Source organism: Alligator sinensis, unplaced genomic scaffold (genome assembly GCF_000455745.1).
Source record: "Alligator sinensis unplaced genomic scaffold, ASM45574v1 scaffold233_2, whole genome shotgun sequence".
Taxonomy (NCBI): domain Eukaryota; kingdom Metazoa; phylum Chordata; order Crocodylia; family Alligatoridae; genus Alligator; species Alligator sinensis.
The window spans coordinates 1028495-1050659 of NW_005841941.1; the positions used below are offsets into that span (position 1 = coordinate 1028495).

Consider the following 22165-nt stretch of genomic DNA (forward strand, 5'->3'; position numbering starts at 1 on the left):
TTGCAGGTTACTGTGAAGCGAGAAGTACAGATATGTTACAGGGAAATCAAGTCTTTGCTCCATTTTGCCACACGATTACTGTTTTGACTTTGGGAATTTGCTTCCTCTCTCTGTGCTATATCTGTGCAGTGGATTGAGAGGTGCAGCTAAAAATGCAACAGAGTATTACTCCTCTGTTTTATCCTTGCATCCAACTGCTGTTGGTGCACCTGTGACACAACAGCCTGTTAATGCTTCACATCACTTAATACAACCAGAGAGTTAATTCTGCTGACCAGCAAAGATGTGTAACGCAGCAAAATTCTGCCCCAACTTTGCATGCCTTCTTCAGCCAGTTAACCTTTTGGATATGTTTCCCTAGCCACCGGAGGCCATAGCATACCACAAACGGAACCCAGCTAAGGCATGGGAAGCCACACGTTAATGTAAGGAATTATTCATAGGGTCCCAAGCATTCAGACTCTCAGAGGTTCCTAAGGAATTTGAGAACCTGGTTCCTATAGATCTGCAAACCGGGCATCAGGAACCCAGACACCGTGTTTAAACTCTCAGTCTTAATGTGAAAACTGCGCGTAGTTTAAGCAATGCCTGCACAGACATAGAGGAGATAGGAGTTGTGTGTTGACTGGACTACACTAATACCCAGTGTTTCCATTTCCCGTTCACTCTTGGAAGTGAATTAGCCTGGATGAAACTAAATGGAAGCAGGATCAGATGGGGAAGAAGGCAAATCCCTGTGTACAAAATTGAAAATGCTTAAATTATAAGCAGGGGAAAATTATATTTGGCAATCACTGAAGTGCAGGGCTCCCTGCCAAGGCCTGGACAGCTGTATCTTCTTCACTAGCAAGTTTTGTGATTACCAATTTTGTGTTAAAAGCAAATAGGAGTCGCCATAGCTGTCACATCCCAAGTACTGATCCCCCCTCAGGGAGACACCTTGAAGAAGCAATCCCACCCTAGCAGATATGTGAGCAGTGTATTCAAAGGAAAACTATGGGTGACCTCATGGACACATTTTTTTCCAAAGTTTCAGAGACATTTTAGAGCTGGTTCCTAATCCAGAGAAGAGGAAAGTAATTTAAACAAACTGTTGTTTTGCTTTTTATTTTTTTATACTGTGTTGCCTTTTTCTGCCTTCCACTAACATACAGAAACAACAGCAGTCTTGTTCATTCTTGCACCATGTTCCAACTGTTAGAAGCTACATAAATCTAAGTTTCTGCTCTTTCAAATATAGCTCACGAGTAATCGTGCAAAGACTACACAGCGTAGTGGTATGTGGCCCAGGCTCTCTCCACTGTAAATGAGCGCATCTCCGCTGATTTCTAGAACGCTGCATCAATTTACATTTGCAGGAGTTTTGGCCCTTAACTTCACTGTACTTACTGAGCACTTGTAAAAATATTAACTTTAAATCTATGAAGCACAAAAGGGGCAGAGACCAATGTGGACAAGGGAAGCCCTAAATTCAGCTGTATTTTCCATGTGGCAAATTCAGAACAAAAGAGTACCTTTAAAACATGCATCGATCCCAGACAATAGACCTTTTTAGAGTTCCCTGCAACACGTTCTGTATTTGCCCCCCAAATTTTGTTCTGTTTAAAGGTTTTAATGGATTCCTTTTAATTTTTGGACTCTTATGTTTAAAGTTTTCAAAAAAGCCAAAGAATCAGTTCGCTTTCAGTTTTGTTCCTGCCTGCCTTTTTCTTTCCCTTTTTACACTAGAAAATGCTCTGTTTTTCTGCTTTCAGTTGAATAACAACATTTTTTTAAAATCAATTGTTATAAAATGTTGTTAAGAATATTTTTTTTTGCTTCAGTAAAAGCCTTTGACAGCTATATATGTTGTTATGCTTCGTCTCTGGAGCCTCAGTGGGAACAGGACTGAGTGGCATATGTGCTTAGTGATAAACTGATTTTTACTCTGTCTAAATGGAGTTTTCTGGAATATCATTCAAAGGATGCACAAACCTTTTTAAACAACATCCTTCATTTTCCAGCAGATTACTATGCTGCTGTTTAACTTGCTCACCACTTACAGGTGGCCAAAAAAAATAGTCAACATACCCTCTGTTTGTAAAGAATACAGGAAACAATAGCATGCAGTGTTGTTGGCTGTAGCCATGTTGGTCTAAGGACATAGCTAGGCAAGGTTCTTTGGGTAGATGTGATATATTTTATTAGACCAACTAAATAGTTGGAAAAAAAGTTATTTGCACATTTTCATGCACAAACACCCTTCTTCAGGCACTGGGAGACCCTACAGAGTCTCCCAGTGCCTGAAGAAGGGTTTTTGTAACCAAAAGCTGTGCATGCTGTTGTTTCCTACACATCTACTAGCGGGCACCATGCACTATGCTAATCAGTGACCCGGGCTTAGTAATATACACCAAAAGGGCACATCTTCTGTGAGTACATCATGATCATATCCAACTCCTCACCCACCCCACCAGAGAAATCTGTTTCTTAGCTCTATAATTAAGAGATGTTTTACTTCAAAAAGCCCAAAATAAATTCTACAGCCAAGTCCCTTTCTCCTGCACCAAAGATGATCAGTCCGGTAATCTCTTCTGTTAATATTTTGGGACAGATGAACTTAAATGAATGGAGGCAGTTCATACCTTGCACAATTAGAAATATAAATTACTTATAAATTCCAGAAGGCAGCACAACACCAATTCAAGTTTTAAAGGTTTTCTTTGCAAATGGAAGGGCTGGAAAAGATGCTTTGCTGGTTTTTTAATATAGAAACTTACATTTCATAGCACAATTCCACAACAAGGCTTGAGCGCTGTTATGAAGTTATGCATTCCTTGGCCAGATAGGGTGCATCCAGACAAGCGCAGGTGGGCGGTATATGGAGCAGGGGTAAAAAAAAACTGTGGGAAAAAAACATGAAGCAGCACACACTCAGGCAGCATGTGCTGCTAAAAAGCGGAACCGGGCTGCTTGGAGCCATGCTGCGGCTGCTGGTCATGCTCTGCCCAGCAGGTTCGCCATGGCTGCAGCTCCGGGAGGCCCCCAGGACCTCAGGTAAGGCTGCTGGGGCCAGCACAGTGGTGGCCCCAGCCTCCCCAATGCTACCTGGGCCAACTTGCTGTGCACCAAAGCATGCGTGGCACAGGCATTCCCTGGGGACAAGAAGCAGCGGCACAAAGTGTGCTGCCACTTCTTGTCCCCAGGGAACCAAACTTCCATGCACATCTGGACATGCCCTCAGTGGCATCATGAGGGAATCTGTCTATGATGGAAGATCTTCCAAAACTCCTTTCACAGAACTCATAGAAAATTACTCAGCAGTGGTGCCATGCAGGTTTGAGGCAGGCATTAATAAGGACATTTTATGATATTCAGCTCCCTAAAATATTCCATTGATTTTTCACATCTTAAAAGTTTGTTTTTCCAAATACAGCAAAATGCTGTTCAAGTGACACTCCTGACTTAAAAGATCACCGCAAAGCATCCACACATGTAGGGACTTCAGATCTGCCCTTCTTTTATGTTGAACGCCACTTCTGATTAGTAACTGATTTTTGCAATCCCTCGCAAGATGATTTAGAAGAGGTTTCACTGGGCACATGTACATGTGCATAGCAACTTCTGTTTGTTTTTAACATAGAATTGGTGATCACAAGACTTACTAGTGAAGAAGGTACAACTCTCCAGTCCTTGGCAGGGAGCCCTGCACTTCAATGATTGCCAAATAAAATTTTCCCCTGGTTATAACTATTTTTAACTTTGTAATAGCAGGTACTAACTTCATGTGCTGTAGTTGGCACTACTGTGCTGTAGTGCCAGCACATATCTTTTAAATGATGCTAATGCGCAGTAGACTAATTCTACTGCACATTAGCACAGCTTTCAGTAATGTAGATGCACCCACTATGTTGTACTTTTAAAACCCTCTAGCATCCAGCAGACATAAGAAAAGGAGCATCATTTATTTAGAAAATCATTTCTAATTTTAAAAGTACATCTCAACTGGAGATGCCATACCAGCAAAGGCTCCAGTCCAAATTTGGATCACGTCCAGGTGAATCCATATGGTGCTCCCTTGGGACCAAAGGTGCAAAGAAAACTATAGCTCTGTAGCCTGATCTAGCTCATTTAGATCTAGCTGGACTACCTGAAGCAGTCTAGCTACAGCAGTGCAGAGCTACATGTAGGCTAATTTACCCTACCATGGAACAATCTGTTGTGCACATGTAGATATGCCCAGTTATACATACAAGGCGGAACTACCTTTCCAGCTATATTGCTCATATACAAATACCTCAGGATTTTGATCAGAACATGACATGAGAAAGAATGCTGCATTTTGAGGTCTGCACTGTTAAAAATTTAAATTTCAGGGGCAGAGAAAGGAATGCTTGCTTGCTTGCTTCTTAAAGTGAATGAGGACCTGATGCCATGAAGTCTGTCTAAATTGCAAACTGCACTGTACTGCAAAGGTACCACATACACAGTAGACTAATTTACTGCACAGTAAATCATCACTGTCTACACATGGGGCAATTAGGCTGGTATAGACTAACTTACTGTGCCATCAGATGGTCGCATCAGACACAAGTACTATCAGACAGCACAGTAGATTACTGCGCTTAATGAACATGTAGATGGTGACAGGGCTGGCTGAGGCACAAGGGTGCTTCAGGGTGGGGCTAGCTGGCAGGCAGCCCCCGTGCTGAAGCTCCCTAATGCTCCAGCCAGCTGTTCCACAGCATCTAGCACCTCATCGGAGCAGCCCTGGGTTGGCAGGCTGACTCCCTGAGTCCCCTGCCAGCCCTAGTTACTCTCACTGGGCTCCATGTGTTGCACGTGAATAAACTCTCGAGCATGGGCGATTGGTGCCACCTTAGTCGTGGGGGGGACATTTGCCCCCCCAGTGACCAATCAGCAACAGGTCCCCCATGGCCAATCTTGCCAAACGGGGAGGGGGCGCTCCCATGCAGCCAATCGCACCAACCGGGAAGTGGCCGTGGCGCTTCATCCGACACTCCCACTCCCCAGCCACAACTCACAGGGCAGGCATCACCTGCCCGCCCTGCCCTTCGCCTAAGCGGGGAGTGCGGCCTGTCATGGGGTGCACTAGTGCTCTCAGAGGATGCATGTGCACCCCCGTGCACCCCCTATACATCGCCACTGCTCCCGAGCTAATTGCCCTGGAGGTTTTTTGCCTTTGGACACACATTCAAACAGTGCGCCCAGGAGCAAAAAATTAAACGGAGTTTATTTGTTTGCATTAATTGCAATTGGAAAGTGTGTGTGATGAGTCCCTCTTTGTGACTGGTTCAAGGAGGATGCTGTTAGTTTGTAAATGGCAAGGTCCATGTAAGCTAAGCCTGGCTCAAACTGGAGAGGTTCAAGTGTATTTAGTACTGGAAATCTTAGTTAGTCCCTTAGGGTGGCCAAAATAGTGGGTGTCAGTGAAAGACATTGGAAAAGTTACTTTAGGCACTGCTATATTTATTTTGTCTTAATCATTCATGGATAGCCACCACTGGGACCATTATACTACACAGGTTGATGAATTAGGGAGTATCTTCAAAGATGACAGTCAAGCAAGTAGCTGCAGTCAAACAAGTAGCTACACTCTCACCCTTTCCTATGAAGCTTCACACTCCTAGGCAATGCTGCCTCCAGTGTGGGCTGTGAGCTTGTGTGAGCTCTAGTGTGGGCTTTGAGCTCTTGAGGGCCACTTAACTACTAAGGAGCTGAACCCAGCTTTCCTAATACCTTAACCAGTATTTTACCCACAAGACCATCTTTCCAATGAGTTATGCTTCTCACATGCCAAAATTACAGTTGTCTAATTTCTTCAGACGCTTTTTAAACCCCATCAGGATTTGACCCTCCCGTTCCAAATGGAAAACTGCTCTGCATATATTTTAATCTCAGTATTATATCTTCAGCTGTTTAGATGCCTTTTGCAGCTTTTCATTTCATAGATCTAAATTACAGATGTGCTTTTCAAATTTGGAGAGAGACAAAAGGAATCAAGAAGGTTAAACAGCTCAATGTGAGTCACTCTAATAAGAGAGTTATTGTTGATTTAGAAACCTACTTGGGCAGCAAATGCAGAACTACGTTTTCCAAACCACGGCCTTTTTGTATTCCGGCTACTAAAACAAACAAAGGTTTCAATCAGAAAAGCAAAAAACACTGAAGAGAAGTTAGGACAAAAACAACCCAAAATGAGTGACCTAGAGAGGGGGCAAAACAAGCAAACATGAAAGGCAGAAGAGAGACATGCAAATGAACAAAGCAGATAATAAAGAAAATGAGAATTGTAGGCTGTGCTGATCTCTGGGAACCAATCCAGCCAGCACAATACAACAAACAGTATGAGCAATGGCTTTCCAAACAAATGGGAAGATGGATTGCAGAGGCAAAGTGTTCAAAACTTACAGTGTAATGAAAAAAGTAAATATTGGCCCAATTCTGCTCCAACTCAAGTCAAATGCAGAATTTCCCTTGACTTCATTGTCAGCGGGATCCAGCACTCAAGTCCTATTTATAATAGACAGATCCTGGGTAACACTCCAGAGTTACACATCTAGGGACTGATAGGGAAATCCTCAGTGTGCTGATATGGACTCTTTCATGAACCAGTATATAGAACACAGGTCAAACCTCAGCATGTCAATACAAGTGGTTGTGTTGTGCAACCACTGTGCTTGCAAATCTAGTGCCCAGGCCCAGCCCGATAATAATAGCAGTCACGCTTAGCACTCTGCCTCCCCAAGTCATTGTACAAGCACTAGCTAAGAGACCCTTGATGAAGAGGGATGGTTGTGTGTTGCATAAGGAGATCTTGAAAGGGCCAGGTATAATTGCCATTCTGTGCTTAGGGAAACATGGGGAATCCTCTGTCTTTCCTACTGGGCCAGTGCTTGGCATATCCAAAAGGAATGGAGAGATTGATATGGACCTCTATGCACATGGAGAACCATGCTGTATCTCATTAGGCCCAGGATCTGCAGTCCACAAGTGCCCCCTCCATTATGGCCTGTGTACCCAAATAGCACAATCTAGCCTTATGTTTTTTACTGATACACTTGAAAACTGTGTTTTATCTATTGGAAACAAAAGGGTGACATCAAACCATGGATAAAGGGCCTAACTCAGGAAAAAACAATGCATTTCCCAGTGAATATGCACAATACAATGTACAGTTTTCAGATGTTCAAATAGGACCATTCACTAGAGAACTTACAAGGCAATATACACATAAGGAAGTAGCATGCCTATGGAATATGTGGATCTCTCTTCATTAAAGACTGTGAACTGATGAACAGTTAATGTTTCAAAAGGCAGAATGGAGGCCTTATGCCCAGGAGCACACGTCAGTTGATCTGCTGTAATTGTTGCTGTTTGCTCCTGTAACACAGTAAGTGAAACTAAATCAGAGTAACTTAACCATGTTTCACTCAGGCTCAAGTTTTTGCCCCAGTTCAACTTCCTCTTACTGTGGGATAGGAATGGGCAGGCAAAATGATTACACTGGATTCCACTGAGCTGCAAATAAATCCTGCCTTTTTAAAATAGTATAACAGATCCTCTGTCCTTATCAGACAACTTGCATAATATATAATATGCAGTCCATAAATACAGACACCAGGTTTGTGTATTCTGTTACTCATTGTTATAGGGTAGGAGTGTTGTTATAGGTGTGATGGTCCCAGATGTGTACAACCCATGTCTGCCTCTTAGACCTAACAAAGGGCACTTGCAGGGGTGGATCCAGAGTAGGTGCAGCAGTGTGGTTGCAACTCCATTGGCTGTGCGGAGTTGCAAAGGTGCACAGAGCTCACCCGCATGTCAGTGGAGCTCTGCTGGGAGCTCTGGGAGCTCACTAGCTGGTCAGTGCAGGGTCTACCCTGAATCCCTGCTTTCATGGAGCTTGCTCTTCCCCTCCCTTCTGCCCCAATTCAGCATCAGGCAAAAGGAGGGGGGAAAGCAACACTCAGACCCTGCTTTCACACAGGCCTGGAGTCAAGCCAGAGCTAATCTCCTCCTTTCTCTTGCTGCTGAACTCATGGGCAGGCTGGAGGGGCAGGAGGGAGGGGAAAAGCAAACACAGTAGGCTCCAGAGTCACTAGAAAGCCAGGACTCCAGGCAGACCCCACTAACTAGCCAGTGAGCTCACAGACCTCACAGCACATGTGGAGCTCCCAGAAGGAGTTACACTGATAGCCAATGAGCTCTGAGTGTTCACTGCCATCCAGAAGCACAGCAAGGTGTTACAGCCCCACTCCCTTTGACAATGTGGCCCACATACAAGCAGCTTCACTACACACATACTACACCACCAAAGGGGGCATTGTCTGCAGCCCCGGTGTCACAATCCTGGATCTACCCATGGGCACTTGCTGCCCCAAAGCTTATCCAGCAGCTCTCCCAACTATACACTTGGTCCATTTAATATATAACAAAAAGTCCTTGCCTTGCTTCATTTTTGTTAATATAGTTTTTCAGATAATGAAGGCATTTGAAAAACACAATCCTTGATTCCAAGAGAGACTCATTTGTTCAATCTCTCTCTCTCTTCAAAGTGCAGGGGTGTAGCAGCGGAAGAACAGGCTTCCCTGGGATCTGAGTCAAGGAGTGGGAGTTTAGAAGCAGGCCAGCATCTGCTGATCTCAGGGTACAACTACGAGAGCACTGAGCAAAGAGCTTGAGAAGGTCACTTGGGTCAGAGCCATCCAAACTCTCATGTTCAAGCAGACTTGCACTAAAAACCAGCTCAGAGCGAGTCTAACACTTCAATAGACTTTAGATTGCCGACAGTTTTACATTCAGACAAACGTGTTAAGAATATGCTCAGCTCCCTTAAAGTGGGCCAAATATGCTCCAGGTTGCATAAAATATGTGACTGCATACATCTCTGTACTACTTAAAAGCTGACTAGATTTCAGATCATGAAGCATGCACTGTAAAGGACTAGAGGCACACTGAAAAATTAATTTTAAATTAAAAACTAATATTTAGTTTCAGTTTACTATTAAATATCGTTATATTAGATATTAATGTTTCATTCAAGTTAAAATTAGTGCCATTTCATTAATGGTAAATGATTCTGCGAACAATTAGAGTCGTAGAAAACAAATCCCTATTGAGCATGCATAGTAGCTAGTGTTAAGCACAGAAGTTAGCATTTGTCTAATAGTGCCCTAGCCCCTATCTAATGGGACATAGTTCCATCAGCCTGAAGTCCCTTCTGCAACATGACCACCTTTTTCCAGTTACAGTCATATTACAACCCCACTGATGTAAATGGGACTATTTATTTGCTTAAAATTGTACACTTGCTTTTTTTAAATACCTTGTTGAGTCAAGGCTAAAATTAAGAATTTATTGTTATAACAGTAGAGCTTTCAGACTGAACAGTCACTTCTGTAGGCCTCTATTTGTGAAGTCAAGCCGGTACTCAAATATGAGAAAGAAACCTTGAATGAACATTTACTGCCCACATCTGGAATGTTCTATTTAAACTGAGTCATGCTGCACTTTATTCAATTTTAACATCCTATGCCACAGGCTGTGCACATGCTGTACCGTCAGTCCTGAATATTAAAATAATGAGTCAGGCCACAAATAATTATGACACTTCAGAAACATATATTTGAAGTAATTTTTTATTTGCCTCCTAGTGTAGAAACTTTTATTGTTCATATTTTTGAGCTTTTTGGTGTGTGAGGGCTAGATTTTTTTTTAATATAGCTTAAATTCTGGTGTAATTACATGATTTCAGGGGATGAAGTGTTAAGAAAAAGATCATATATTATAAAATTCATGATAAAATTCTAAGAGTTGGCAACAGACTGAATAACAACAACAGCAGGAACACCAAGGAGAGGACAGCAGAAAAATCACAATCTAGCCTTAAAGATACCTATTGGCATTGGGCCTTCCCAGCTCATAGCACCTTTCAGATATGTTTATCTCTGCATTTGGAGTGTCTCATTTTAGATTACACAATGTTTTTCTCTTGCTGTAGGGCAGATGTTCAACTTCTCTTTCACCCCTGTTCTTTTCAGTATGCAAAATACACAGAACATCTGTAGTATATGGCATACATCCTGACTACAGTGATAGTCATTCCTAAAGTAAAATGAGCTCATTGCAGGAACTTTATAAGATATACTATCTGAGATATTCAAGGAATAAGGTACCCGATATCCAGTGAAAACCACTGGAAATAAATGGGATTTCATTTCCCTAAATGCCTCTGAAAAATTTGGTAGGAGAAACCAAACAACAACTGCATACCAAAATGAATGCACAATAAAAATCTATCAAAGACAAAAATACCCAATTACCTGTGGATGCACACTTCTTACAAGACATCCAATCTCTCTCCAGTCTATCAGTTCTAATCCTCAAAGGGAATTTACAAAACACCTTTCGTAGATGAGCCTACAAACTTCCCTTCATAAATCTAATGGATACAAAAAATCATGGACTAAATATAGACATTAAATTTATGGCACATTATAACCTGCCTGACATCCGAAAACCCCAGGTAACCTCTCTCTGTTTTACCAGCTACATTCTATCACCAGGTCAACATGCCCCCCTTTCCTATCCCCCCACCTACTTGCCTCACACCTATTGTCTCCCATGGCCTCTGATCCTCATTGCCACGCATCTGCATTTTCACAGACCTACATTTTGTACATTGGCTTCTATTCCATCCAGGCGAACACAAAACAACAGCAGACTCTCCCTATACTTGAAGAAGGGTGTTTGTGCCCAAAAGCTTGCAGAGAACAATTTTTCTAACTATTTAGTTGGTCTAATAAACGATAGCACATTTACCCAAAGAACCTTGTCTGAAAATAGCCTATATGATTCTAGGAAATAAAAGTATTTATATTTTTACAGGAAATATATAGCATAAAATACAAATAAAAAGCAATTGCACAAGAACTGATATTTTTTTAACTAGCTTTGTTACAAAATGGCTAGACTGAGCCACAAAGTTAATCCCAGAGGAATGGACACTACATAGCAATACCAGCCCAGAAGTAGCTCAGGGAAGGCATTGCAAAGACCCCTGTCCCCTTTACACAGTGGCTACCTGTTACCTCTTGTTTTACCAATCTTCCTCCCTATCTTTACCTCCATTCTCCTTAAGAGCTCCTCAGCTCTAGTTGAAGTCATACTTCATATAGAGCAAATAATTAGTAGTTTAGTTGCTTTCAGTCACGCAGAGTCCAATTCTCAACTGACCTATGTCAGCACTGCTTCTCCACTGACTTCAAAGGAGCAAAACCAATTTACCCCCGCTGAGAAACTGGGCCATGTCATATATACATTAAGTGAAATTTTCAGTCTCCTGTATCATCCAAATCAAAGCCATTTTCAACCAAACTTTTGAAGACCTTTTGTCTTGGTGAGGACAGTGTTTGCCTGCTGCTGTTTCAACTTTTTGTTTCAAGCTCTTCTAACTATAAAGCTATGGGGGTTTTTTATTGCAAGAATTCCCTGACCCCAGATGCAAAATGGAACAAAGGATTTCTATATACTTTTTGAAAAAAGTGTAGTCACTTTTGGGCAGAGAATTACCATTCTGATCATTCTGAAAAAGGTTTGGAAAATGACAGCAAAGTGAGCAAAAGGAATTGGAAGAGAAGTATTTATCACGCATACACAGGGGTTGTCTGACATGTCCCTTTGTGAAATCCTTTTTTCAGTTGCTTATAACTTTGTCAGTCTATTTGGGCTGGATTTTTTGGTACTTAGTACCTGGTTCAGACTTCATTTTTTCTTTTCTTTTTTTTTTTCCTTTTTGAAATTTTGGCCAAATGATTTAGTCATGTCCAAGAACCAAGTTAACAAAGAAAAGTTCTTCTGCTCATGTTAAAAAAATCTGGCAGATATTTTGGGGGCAGCTCTTTTTATTGGCATGCCACCTGCCCATGCTTTGGAGCAGGGATTTGACATTTAGGATGGAGCTACCATTTCTCCTTTGCATTTTCCATAAAAATCCATGTAAAATTTGGTAAAATAATAAGCCTTTAATAATTATAGTTTGCACACAATTAGAGATGTGAAGTCCCAGGAAAAAAAAAAAAAAGAAAAATTCAGGGGGAAAAATGGGTTTTTTCCATTTTTTTTCTGAGGACTTTTTTGGGTTTTTTTCCAAAAAATTGGAAAAATTGAAAATGTTTCAAAAAATTAATAAAACCTCTCATGAAATATTTTATTTTAGAATGATGAATAAAATGCTTGAGACAACGTGTTCATATATTGCTACCCTTGACTCCTCAAAAATGTTTTCTAATAACTATGTAATAGGGAGACCTTTATGTAAGACTATCTACAGTATCAGATCATTACAATTCCTATACACAGAGGACAAGCAGTACGGTACAACTCTCAAATGCAAGAGCAAGATGCATTTCTGCCCCCAGGGGACACTGCCATTTTCACAAGCGAAGGAAGAAGGATTTAGTGCCTTCTTTGCTTGTGGACTTCCTCTATTGTTGACTTTTGATCCAGAGGTTGGTGGATCTGCTGCTGTCCTCCTGACTAGGCCTCAAAGGACTGGGATTAGACCCTGGCAGCAGCATCCATTCATTCCTGTAGAGATTAGAAACAAGGAACTTATGGCCCTGATTGCTCAAAAGCCTCAGGAGAGGAGACAGAGCAAGTCTAAAGGTTTTGGAGTTGGAAGGAACCTGCCTCCTCTTGGCCCTGTGACCTTGAGATCCACAGAAGTACAGAAGCAGCACAAAGGAGCTGAAAGAAAATATACTTCTTTATTGAAAGGTAAGAGTTTAAATTTCTCTGAATTCAGCATATTAAACTATACTTATGCTGCATTAGTATATTTCCATAACCTATGCAATTCATAATTGAATTCCTACTAATCTGATGTTTTGTGACAAATCACCCAACCTTAGCAGTGAGGTGAGGTCCGCAGGGCAGGAAAGTTGTTCACAGTTAACTCTGAGGAGGCCTCTCCACCATCCATTACTAAATTTGTACGTGCTGTAGCTTAGTGTTTATATATGCAAGCTAGCCACTAAAATACATTTTTCTTTTTTCTCCATCAGTAAAATGGTGCAACCAACTTCTAGCATATAGAAGCATTTCCACACTACAAGTTATTCTGAGAAAAAAATGTGATTTGCAAATACAGTCAAATGAAATATGCATTTCCAAATGCTCCTAGGATGACCAAACACATCCTTGTCTATCAGAAGTGTCCTGCAGACATTAAAAAATCCTTCATGGGTATAAGTGAGGAGGAGGTAGATTGTGACGATGAAAGTGCAAGTAGCTGTTTCCAGCATCCTCGATCCAGAAGTCCTACTGCTGCTGCTGCTGCTGCTTCTATAACATCAGTATTACAAAGGGTTGCCCAATCAACATCCTTAAGTAACCAAATATTGCAACCAACTGTAAGCAAAAGACTCTCAATAGCCTCATTTGTAGACAAGATGACACCTGAAGATCAGGAAAAAATTGATCAAGCTCTTGAAAGAGCAATATATTCTTCTGGGATGCCATTGTCAATGACTGAAAATGCATACTGACAGGAAGCTTTTAAATTACTAAGACCATCATACCATTTGCCCAGCAGACATTCTTTGAGCAAGGCTCTTTTATAGTCAGAATATGAACGTGCAATGCAATCTGTTCAAGGAAAAATCAATAAAGCACCATGTCTTACAGTACTTACAGATGGATGGACAAATGTTCAGGGATAAGGAATCATAAAATTGTGATAATAACACCTCAACCATTTTTTTACAGAAGCATTGAAATAGGAGAGAACAGGCATACTGCAGACTATATCAGTAGTAAAATATGTGAAGTCCTACAGAAGATTGGGAGTGGTAAAGTACTTGCTTCGGTCACTGACAATGCAAGTAACATGAAAGCAGCATGGGAGATCATAATGGATAAATATCCACATATTACTGCAACAGGATGTGCATCCCATAGGCTAAACTTGCTTCTTAATGACATCTTGAAGTTGGACACTCTGCAAAAGATCTATAGAAGAGCAAAGAAGTTATAAAACATGTAAAAGCTACTCATATTTTACCTGCAGTCTTTAAGAAGAAGCAGGAAGAAAAGAATGCAAAGAATAAAATAGTGACACAAACTCTAGTAAAACTAGTTGGGATGGAGTGGTGATCTCATTTGAAAGTTTAGTAAAAAACAAATAAACTCTTCAAGAAACAGTAATAATTGATGATCTTAAAGTACCCAGAAGTGTAAGGGACACTGTAATTGGTGAAGATGTCTTCTGGGTTCAGCTGCAGAACTCCCTGAAGATTCTTAAAGCCAATTTCTTCAGCAATCACTGCATCTGAATCAGACAGTGCACTTTGTCAGACATTCCTTACCAAATGTCCCAGATAAAATCAACTGTTTTTGAGAATCTAAGTGTATTTCTGCTTACAAGTACAGAAGAAAGAAAAATGAAAGACTTTATTAACAAACAGGAAGATTTTTGTTGCCAATCAGTTCATGCTTTTGCAAATCTTTTGGATCCAACATTCAAAGGCAGAAATGTTAGTGATGATAGCACTGCTACTGGATTTGACTGGATTACAAAACAAGCAACACACTTAGGACTTGATGTTGGAAAGGTACTTTTAAATGTTGCAGAATACAGAACATCTTGAGGCATTTGGTCCAAGAATGCAGTCTGGTACTCTGCCAAGCATATCCCTCCTGCAACATGGTAGCAAGGCCTTTGCACGACACAGTCTCAACTCCTCTTGCTTCTCACCTGCTTCAGATTCCTCCATTTTCTGCGGCATGTGAAAAAAACTGGTCTGTTTGGAAATACTCACACCAAATCAAGAAATAAATGAACATGTGAAATAGTAGAGAAGCTTGTCTCAATCCGGGCAAACCTTCAGTTTTCAGAAGTCCATGAAGATGATAAAAATAAAGGATCAGAAGAATCAGAAGGAGCAGAAAATGCTGATAGTGATAGCTCAGCAAATGAGACTGATTAGAAAAAGTTTCATGTAGCAAAATTTGTATTCAATGAGTCATGTTTTTTTCCCTTTTTTTCTCAGCCCTTTTTCTAAAAATGAGTGCTTTCTGTATCTGCTTGACACTGTGGAAGAGACCAAGTCCAGAATACATAATAACTTTCTTTGTTTTACTATAATGTTGATTTTTTTTTCTATTTTCAACTTAAATTTTTTCCTGCTTCTCATAAACTGGCAAAAACTAAGAGATGCTAGGTTTCTTAGAGTTCAGCAGCTTGTAGCTCCATTTGTAACAAAAATTAAAAACATTTTAAAGTAAATTTAATTAGTAAATGTGTAATTATTGTCTGAATAAACTATACATTTAAATGTAATAAATATACCAAAAATGATAATTTTATGAGTAAACCAAGTTATACATAATACATTTTATATTCTTAAAGCAGCAAAGTGAATTTAGATCTGTAAAGGGTGCTAAGAAAATAAGTATTGCATATATTTCAATTTTTCCCAAAATTTCCATTTTTCCCCCCCAAAAATGTTTTTTCTCCATGGCTTCAAAATGTCCAAAATGTTTACATTTCTACATACACTTAGTGGGCTTGGATAATGGTGGCAGAACACTTAGTGTCTTGCTGTAGCTCCAGAGGTATGTGATTATGCCCTGCTCTAGACTCATGCTGAAATTGGCCCTCAGTTGCAAATGGGCAACTGTTTTTTCAGACTGGGGAGTCCAAAGTGTTTGGATGTGATGCTAGCTACAGCAATCCCTTGTCTGTTGTCAGCTGTAGAAAATACTGTGCATTAACTACACTAGCCTAGTAGGTTTAGACAGACCTTTGATGTGACACAATCAGCTGAGACATGCTAGAGCTTTACAACAAAAAATGTTCAAGGTTGTGTGCACCAGCCAGAGCATTCCTTCCAAATATTGCTCTGGGACAGACTGTATCTAAACAACTGAACAGAGAGCAGGACCTTATCTCACCTGTGTTCTCCATGCTCCCTTCCCCACTGGGCAAAGGTTGTGTGAAGGAGAAGCTATCTGACTTGACTGTATGTGGGACAAGAGTCAGAACTGAGAAAGTGGGGTGAAGTTGACTGAGACCAGGAGCCAGGAAGGAGTAGGTGATGAGAGATGTGACTGGAATTAATCTGGCAAGGGGAGAGGAAAGTTGGAGCTGTGATTTGGAGCTAGGTAAGACTGGAACTTAGAGGTGAGAAATTTAATAGATTTGTAGATATTAGGACCAGAGAGAACTATTAGATTATCTAGACTGATCACAGAGGAGATTGGAACTGCTGGTACAAAAAGCCTGGGCTGCAAAGAAAGAATGGGAAACAGGAAACAGGACTGGTTGTGGGAGAAGGCAAAGCTGGACAAGGATCTGACTGGAGAGGTGGGGAATGACTGGGTGAGGAGGTCAACATTGATAATCAAATTGGGGGCGGGGGAAAGGGAGAAGGGCCACAGATCTGAGGCTACAATGGAGAACTAGAGTTGACTAGGCAAACTGGAATAAAGGTGCCATGGAGTGGCAGAAACTGAAAATGGGTGGGCAAGAAAACCAGATTAGAATTGAAAAGAAGATTGGGAGCATACATTTACATATTTTAATGTATACAACTGATACTGAAGATAGCTAAATACAGGCAGATGTAAGCTGGCATTACAATGTATGGTGATGACTTGGAAATATAATTTCCCCATGCTCTTGTAGTAAGGCTCTATACTTCTAGGAGAGGGAGACCCAGAGTCAGTTTATGTTGCTGGTGTTTCCTGTCCTTTGGGGGTTGTACTGACTAGTGAACTGAGACCAGTTAAGATGAGCTTTGAGACTCCAAATGGAGGATTTCTCCAATTCTGCTTAGCAGAAGGTCCTAGAGAGCACCCACAAAGCAAGAACCACAGGGGAGGGTCGGGGCCCTGCCATGTTTGGGATACAAGGAGTTCTTTGAAACCTTCACTGAGGTGTCTAAAGCAACCAGATTGCATAGATTTCTGCAGTCCTGGCTGTACCTCCAGCTGGAGGAAGTTTAAGTTTTGTGAGGTGTATATCAAAGCAGCCTAAGAGAGCAGTGCAGCCATCTAATGGGAGAGAGGCTAAGTCCTGAAATCATACCAAGGTAGCCCAGCAACACAGTGGGCTAGGAGTTGGTTCCAAAACCATCCTCTCATACACATGCACAAGCACCTGGAGAGAAACAAATGGGTAGGTCAAGAATAGATAAGAGATGTATAAATGGATTTCCTCAATAAACCTCCAGCTCTCCCTCTCAAACACGAACTCCAGCCCTTGAAGCATGATTTTCAGATTGGTCCGAGTTTCTAATTTGTTACAAATTCTGGAATTAAGAAGATTCACGTTTCATTGTGATGACTTCATGCAGCCCTATGTCCTTTGTACAGTATCTCTGCTGAGGACACACCTCACACACACACTTATAAAGCAGCCAAGAGTCAATGAAAGAAAAAGCCTGGCAGCAGTTAAGTTTTCCTGGTTGAATCCTATCTCCTGTCCACAGGTTTGGGATTTTTGTCTCACTTGAAATTATGGCCACTTTATCAAGTCTCCCTGCACGGGCTTCTTGTTTATAATGAGCTTGTTGATTCTTTCTGGGTAGGTCAGTGTGAACTCAACAAGACATGCCAGCAAAGTGCACTACAGACCACAGGTGGCATTTGCCCAAAACAATGAACAAAATTCTTTTATTAGGTATGAATGTATTCTTTTATTTAGGTATTAATGTATTCTTTTATTTAGGTATTAATGTATTAATACGGTCTCAACCCTCCAGTAACTAAGCATTTTGCCACCTTCAGTATATTTCTTCTCACAACAGGGGAAGGGAATGCTATTATCCTCATTTTAGAGAGCAGGAACTGAAGGCAGGGAGACATACCCAAGAGCCCACAAGAAGCTTGAGGAAGAATACAGAACCAAATCTTAGGCCTTGTGGTTAAGTACAAAAAGTCAAAGAGCCTGAGGCTGAATTGATTCAGTCTTTGCTGGTTAGTCTAAGCTGCAAAGATTGAACCAATAAGCAAATGAACAGACATTCACTTTTGATTCAGGAAATGTAGCCAGGTGCCTGCAGTGACTCAAGCCAGATGCTGGAGGGCACTAGAACATGACTCTGGCATATAGACAGCATGAGCTATGTGTTCACTTCCTCTTCCTTCTGCCTCCAAGGTCTCTGGGATTTGCAGCCCACAAACACAGCTGCAGGACTCTGCGGGGTTGCTTATCACTTCCTCTTCCTGCTTCCAAGTGTCCCTGGGATTTGTAATCCACAGTCGCAGCCAGCAGTAAGCCACAGCCAGCAGGGCAGCTCCATACTTGGGGGAAGGGGAGTTTAAACCCTCCCCACCAGCCCTAGACCCCAGCCAGGGTTTGCCTGGTGAAGGGAGGTAGTAAGCCAGCCAATGAGGCCATTGAGCCAGCCCGCACTGCTACAGCTAGGGAACAGAGGGGCAGGGTCTGCCCTGCTCTCTGGATCAGACAACATAGCTCAGTCCAGGGCTGCAAAACATACTGGGATGCCTGGGGGCTCTGACTTAACTTCAGCCAGGAAGGGGTTTGGGACAGAAGTTTCATAAACCAGTTTGACCTCAATCAGTTAAGTCTGATTCAACCAGGTTTATCTTAAACCAGTTTCAGGAATTTTGAAACTGGTTTATGTGCACCGAGCTTCTGTTCTGTTACAGGTTTAAACTAGTTTCTGATCACTTAAATCAGTTTATTTGTAACTTCTATCCCTAGCCTATAAGTCCAGGCTTGCAAAGCACTGGACTAGACTGTTTTCTCCACAAGTTTTACAGCATAAGCAGTGTCCCACTTCCTTTTTTTAGGCCCCAGGCTAGTCAAATGACACAATTTGCCGGAGGATAGTATAAAAGCTCATATGGGAATTGAGCATTTTAGCCTTCCTGAGAGATCCCTATTGAAACCTTGATGCCCCATCTCCCAGAACAAGCACGAAGCAACAGGCTGCATTGCCAGACCTGTGCATGGGAGGTCCACACACACACACACACTCTGCTGTGGTCAGTGTGTTTACTGGGCATTTCCACCACAGAGCTTTGAAACTGTACTCTACTGAAAAACTCAAGTGTGTATTTATTTCAAAATGTAATCCTCAGTCTATCACTCTTATTGCAATAATCAGATGATCTTTTTATCCATGAGCCAAATCACACTCCTTCCTCTGCACAGAAACCCATAGGAGTTCTCCACAATTCACTCTGTCACGTGGGTGGGAATTCCCCTTGTGGAATGAGCCAACCTACTAAGTATCTGTGTTTCTGCTCTGGATTTGAGGCCCCCTGGCCCTCTCCTATTCTCTGGAGTATGACTGTACAAGCAGCAATTCCCTCTGCCTCTGGAACCCTTCTCAGAGGACTGGTCAATGTGCAACAATGGTAATATGGACTCAGCTTTCCCAAAACGACTCCAGAGAGATTGCTGAGAAGGACTGTGCTGCCACACTATTGGAGATGCTGTTCTGCAGGTCTCTTATTTTGGCAAAACCACAGTTATACTTGAAGCAGGCTAACAAAGTACTAACTCAGGCTCCTGCTAGTATGAAAGAGCAGCTAAACACAATGAACCACTTTCTTCCCCACTAGTACCTCAAATTGCCCTGATCCCTGGGCAGTGATACACATGAAACCCCACAAAGCAGGGAATCCCCTGCACAGTTACATACACACGTACAAGTCCACATCCTTTGCACTAGAATTCCACCAGCACCAGGGAAAGGATGTTTTCACGCCTGAAGGAAGTGAACATGCTGGGTTGCTGCCAGGTTCCAGAGTCCCACAGCTGTGAGGTGACACTGCCAGTGGAGAGAGTCCTGACAGCTGTGGGACTCTGTCCTGGAAACTGGGAGGAAGAGTCCTGTCAGCTGACAGGGTTCCCAGCCACAGGGGGAGACGAGGAAATTAAAGTGGGACAGAAACCAGCTATAAAGGTATTGCACATTTTCCAGCTCTAAGTTTATAACTGGTTGGACCTTCAATGGTCTGATTGTTAAGTTGCACATGTAGCTGGTCTAAATGAATTCTGCAATTAACCTGGTAACTGCATGATACATGTAACATGTAGAGAGGACCTTAGGTATGCCAGTTTTGAACCACAATGCCAGGATTTAAGAGCTTCCAGGAAGTGGAGGGGTAAAACAATAAAGTAAAAGGTGTGGCAGCAAAGAAGAGAGACAAAGGCAGGCAGATCCTTGTCAGTGATTCTGCCATGCACCAGGAGAATGTTCACATTCCTCTGCAAGGTGTTGAAAGGCCAGCTCTCTGATGAGTTCAGGGATGTCATTCAAACACCAGTGTAAATTAATTTCTTTTCCTTATTTACAGCAGAATAGCTGCTCCTCAGGCCTCAATCTCTGGTAGGTACCCCTCCATGCCCCCTTGGAGCTTTCTGCCCTGATATCAAACAGGAAAAAAGAATGTTTAAAATTCCCAAGCCCTTTTTTTAAGATTCATTAGCTATTATTTCACCTGAGTGACCTCTTGAAGTGATTTCCTAAAAACCCAGATCATGCTGCTAACTGAAAAATCAGTTTTCCTGGAAAAAGGGCACAATCTTTTATGTTTTACTGGAGCGTGTAGACTGTTGGATTGCATTTCTGTAGATACTGCATGGGAGAAGGAAGGGGAGAAAGAGAGAGACTGTTTATGGGATGAAGATGTGATCTGAAAACTTTACCAGCCTTTGGAGATTGCCTCTCTTGATACTGAGCATGGCAAGGGTGAATAAAGGATCAGTTTCTTTTGTGAGGGGGGAGTAGTTTCATATACTTCCTGTGAGTTCCTAGGGGAGAGAGGGTGTTGTACTGCAGCAGGATTTCCAACTGCAGTTCAAGCCGATTGAAACTTCAAACATATTTCAGAGATTAAACTCTAGCTGACCATCCTGCTTGGAGTAAGGGGCTTTATCTTTCCTAGCTGTAACTCTGGTATTCTTGTAAAGAAATTCCAGCTAGCTATAATTTCACCCTTGATTTCTTCTTCCTCCAGGGTAACAGCCTTTGCTCTAAGAACCAGTCCCTCTGCCTGAACCCATTTCCTGTTACTTGAACTGCACAAAAGGCTCACTCGTGTTTTGGTGCTGATTTAAATGAAGCTTCCCCAAAGAGCTCTAATGTGTATTTCTAGTGTTCTGTGGTACAGAACAGTTGACCCCTGGAAACATATTTACTGGAGCTTTTCAAGTGTGGTCATAACAACAAATGTAGCTAATCACATTTGTTAAAAAAAAAAAAGTAAATTAGATGGAAGGGAAAAAAATTCTTTCCTCAAGAGATTTCCGATTTCAAACAGAATCATTTTGCTTTATGGCTGTCAAGAAAATTAAAAGTGGTCCAATTTCGGCCAACAATGGAAACTTTTTGGAAATACTTTTGTTTGGTGGAGGGAGGGGATCAGAAAGTGGGGGCTGGAAATCACCAAAAGATTTTTAGCTCTTTTGTAGGGCTGTGCGAAGCTTCGGGTGGATATTCAATTTGGAGGAGATTCGGCCTGATTCAGTGGCTGAATCTCCGAATACGAATCGAATCAGGGGACCAATTTAAAGGTCTGAATCGAATCAAAGCTCTCCAGATCTTCAGAAAAGATTGAGCGCGCTTTGATGATTTGGGCAGTCCCCAGTGGCTGCAGTAGGGAGCTACAGCTGACTCCCAGTAAGTTCTAGGGGTGGGGGAGGGGAGGCTGGGGAAGGGACCATGGGGGGATCCCTGCCAGGTCCCCCAACCCCTCTGCTCCCCCAGGGCCAGCTCTGGCCCTTTAAGAAAAAAACCCAAAAAAACAAGAAAAGCCCCGGGACTCACCGTCTCCTGCCCGGCAGCACCCGCTGATCTGGGGCTTTTTTTTTTTAAACAAGTGCCAGAAGCTGGGGCAGCCATTGCCAAGCTGGGAGAAGGGTGAGGGATGGGCCTGGCCTGGCTGCTTCGGAGATTCAGCAGCAGCCGAATCTCTGAATCAGATTCGGGTGAATTGAATCAGGACAGTGATTTGAATCACTGAATTGAATCACTGTTCCCTGAATCGGCTGAATCCGAATCCAAAGTGTATACTAGCTGCTTTGTACAGGCCTACCCTTCTGCTGAATAGCTCTAAGATCACATGAAAGGTAAATTGCTAAATCAACACAATTAAATGCTGAAGTTCAGGCCTGCCACCCTTA

At 42.0% G+C, this 22165-nt stretch overlaps 1 protein-coding gene across 2 annotated transcripts in view; it reads left to right on the forward strand.

Moving 5' to 3' along the window:
• The window catches only part of TWIST2 (twist family bHLH transcription factor 2), a 79059-nt gene that overhangs the window by 13765 nt on the left and 43129 nt on the right, over nt 1-22165 (forward strand). The window contains exon 2 of one of the 2 annotated variants that reach the window (XM_025199346.1): nt 13068-15247. The exons of the other annotated variant lie outside the window; for it this stretch is intronic. The gene's annotated coding sequence lies outside the window, so the exon portion shown is untranslated. Of the gene's footprint in view, nt 1-13067; nt 15248-22165 lie in introns of those variants that run through there. 2 annotated transcript variants of the gene reach the window in all.